The sequence below is a fragment of the Misgurnus anguillicaudatus genome, chromosome 23 (assembly GCF_027580225.2).
Source record: "Misgurnus anguillicaudatus chromosome 23, ASM2758022v2, whole genome shotgun sequence".
Taxonomy (NCBI): Eukaryota; Metazoa; Chordata; class Actinopteri; order Cypriniformes; family Cobitidae; genus Misgurnus; species Misgurnus anguillicaudatus.
This window is the reverse complement of record NC_073359.2, coordinates 37,637,501-37,640,000: the sequence shown is the minus strand read 5'-3', so window position 1 is coordinate 37,640,000 and position 2,500 is coordinate 37,637,501. Positions and strand designations below refer to the sequence as shown.

General features: G+C 47.9%; 6 non-coding genes and 4 pseudogenes across 6 annotated transcripts; all 10 read right to left on the bottom strand.

Annotated features, from left to right (window-relative positions):
* Window positions 1-104: 104 nt before the first annotated feature.
* Window positions 105-223, bottom strand: LOC141360525 (5S ribosomal RNA; annotated as a pseudogene).
* Window positions 224-351: 128 nt separating this feature from the next.
* On the bottom strand, window positions 352-470 carry LOC141360477 (5S ribosomal RNA). Its single transcript, XR_012366992.1, has one exon. It is a non-coding gene; the product is annotated as a 5S ribosomal RNA (ribosomal RNA).
* A 129-nt stretch (window positions 471-599) lies between these two features.
* Window positions 600-718, bottom strand: LOC141360644 (5S ribosomal RNA). Its single transcript, XR_012367039.1, has one exon. It is a non-coding gene; the product is annotated as a 5S ribosomal RNA (ribosomal RNA).
* Window positions 719-838: 120 nt separating this feature from the next.
* LOC141360316 (5S ribosomal RNA) lies at window positions 839-957 on the bottom strand. Its single transcript, XR_012366829.1, has one exon. It is a non-coding gene; the product is annotated as a 5S ribosomal RNA (ribosomal RNA).
* Window positions 958-1,098: 141 nt separating this feature from the next.
* Window positions 1,099-1,217, bottom strand: LOC141360328 (5S ribosomal RNA). Its single transcript, XR_012366841.1, has one exon. It is a non-coding gene; the product is annotated as a 5S ribosomal RNA (ribosomal RNA).
* A 141-nt stretch (window positions 1,218-1,358) lies between these two features.
* On the bottom strand, window positions 1,359-1,477 carry LOC141360469 (5S ribosomal RNA). The gene has a single exon (XR_012366984.1). It is a non-coding gene; the product is annotated as a 5S ribosomal RNA (ribosomal RNA).
* Window positions 1,478-1,618: 141 nt separating this feature from the next.
* LOC141360667 (5S ribosomal RNA) lies at window positions 1,619-1,737 on the bottom strand (annotated as a pseudogene).
* A 129-nt stretch (window positions 1,738-1,866) lies between these two features.
* Window positions 1,867-1,985, bottom strand: LOC141360634 (5S ribosomal RNA). Its single transcript, XR_012367038.1, has one exon. It is a non-coding gene; the product is annotated as a 5S ribosomal RNA (ribosomal RNA).
* A 127-nt stretch (window positions 1,986-2,112) lies between these two features.
* Window positions 2,113-2,231, bottom strand: LOC141360768 (5S ribosomal RNA; annotated as a pseudogene).
* Window positions 2,232-2,363: 132 nt separating this feature from the next.
* LOC141360659 (5S ribosomal RNA) lies at window positions 2,364-2,482 on the bottom strand (annotated as a pseudogene).
* Window positions 2,483-2,500: the final 18 nt, after the last annotated feature.

Genomic DNA, 2,500 nt, shown 5'->3' with positions numbered 1-2,500 from the left:
CGAGAGCCACTTCAAGACTAATGTGGCAACGCCATGCCATCGGCGAACGCTTACAGAAAGGATGCATTTGTGGAAAAAATTATATGAATAAATAATTAATTAAATGCTTACAGCACCTGGTATTCCCAGGCGGTCTCCCATCCAAGTACTAACCAGGCCCGACCCTGTTTGGCTTTCGAGATCAGACGAGAGCGGGCGTGCTCAGGGTGGTGTGGCCATAAGCGAGCGCTGACTCAATTCGAGAGCCACTTCAAGACTAATGTGGCAACGCCATGCCATCGGCGAACGCTTACAGAAATTATGCATTTCTGGAAAAAATTATATGAATAAATAATTAAATAATTAATTAAATGCTTACAGCACCTGGTATTCCCAGGCGGTCTCCCATCCAAGTACTAACCAGGCCCGATCCTGCTTGGCTTCCGAGATCAGACGAGAGCGGGCGTGCTCAGGGGGGTGTGGCCGTAAGCGAGCGCTGACTCGATTCGAGAGCCACTTCAAGACTAATGTGGCAACGCCATGCCATCGGCGAAAGCTTACAGAAAGGATGCATTTCTGGAAAAAAATTATATGAATAAATAATTAAATAATTAATTAAATGCTTACAGCACCTGGTATTCCCAGGCGGTCTCCCATCCAAGTACTAACCAGGCCCGACCCTGCTTGGCTTCCGAGATCAGACGAGAGCGGGCGTGCTCAGGGTGGTGTGGCCGTAAGCGAGCGCTGATTCGATTCGAGAGCCACTTCAAGACTAATGTGGCAACGCCATGCCATCGGCAAACGCTTACAGAAAGGATGCATTTCTGGAAAAAATTATATGAATAAATAATTAATTAAATGCTTACAGCACCTGGTATTCCCAGGCGGTCTCCCATCCAAGTACTAACCAGGCCCGACCCTGCTCGGCTTCCGAGATCAGACGAGAGCGGGCGTGCTCAGGGTGGTGTGGCCGTAAGCGAGCGCTGACTTGATTCGAGAGCCACTTCAAGACTAATGTGGCAACGCCATGCCATCGGCGAACGCTTACAGAAAGGATGCATTTCTGGAAAAAAATTATATGAATAAGTATTTAAATAATTAATTAAATAAAGAATTAAATGCTTACAGCACCTGGTATTCCCAGGAGGTCTCCCATCCAAGTACTAACCAGGCCCGACCCTGTTTGGCTTCCGAGATCAGACAAGAGCGGGCGTGCTCAGGGTGGTGTGGCCGTAAGCGAGCGCTGACCCGATTCGAGAGCCACTTCAAGACTAATGTGGCAACGCCATGCCATCGGCGAACGCTTACAGAAAGGATGCATTTCTGGAAAAAAATTATATGAATAAATAAATAAATAATTAAATAAATAAAGAATTAAATGCTTACAGCACCTTGTATTCCCAGGCGGTCTCCCATCCAAGTACTAACCAGGCCCGACCCTGCTTGGCTTCCGAGATCAGACGAGAGCGGGCGTGCTCAGGGTGGTGTGGCCGTAAGCGAGCGCTGACTCGATTCGAGAGCCACTTCAAGACTAATGTGGCAACGCCATGCCATCGGCGAACGCTTACAGAAAGGATGCATTTCTGGAAAAAATTTATATGAATAAATAATTAAATAATTAATTAAATAAAGAATTAAATGCTTACAGCACCTGGTATTCCCAGGCTGTCTCCCATCCAAGTACTAACCAGGCCCGACCCTGCTTGGCTTCCGAGATCAGACGAGAGCGGGCGTGCTCAGGGTGGTGTGGCCATAAGCGAGCGCTGACTCAATTCGAGAGCCACTTCAAGACTAATGTGGCAACGCCATGCCATCGGCGAACGCTTACAGAAAGGATGCATTTCTGGAAAAAAATTATATGAATAAATAATTTAATAATTAATTAAATGCTTACAGCACCTGGTATTCCCAGGCGGTCTCCCATCCAAGTACTAACCAGGCCCGACCCTGCTTGGCTTCCGAGATCAGACGAGAGCGGGCGTGCTCAGGGTGGTGTGGCCGTAAGCGAGCGCTGATTCGATTCGAGAGCCACTTCAAGACTAATGTGGCAACGCCATGCCATGTGCGAACGCTTACAGAAAGGATGCATTTCTGGAAAAATTATATGAATAAATAATTAAATAATTAATTAAATGCTTACAGCACCTGGTATTCCTAGGCGGTCTCCCATCCAAGTACTAACCAGGCCCGACCCTGCTTGGCTTCCGAGATCAGACGAGAGCGAGCGTGCTGAGGGTGGTGTGGCCGTAAACGAGCGCTGACTCGATTCGAGAGCCACTTCAAGATTAATGTGGCAACGCCATGCCATCGGCGAACGCTTACAGAAAGGATGCATTTCTGGAAAAAAAAACTTATATGAATAAATAATTAAATAATTAATTAAATGCTTACAGCACCTGGGATTCCCAGGCGGTCTCCCATCCAAGTACTAACCAGGCCCGACCCTGCTTGGCTTCCCAGATCAGACGAGAGCGGGCGTGCTCAGGGTGGTGTGGCCGTAAGCGAGCGCTGACTCGATTCG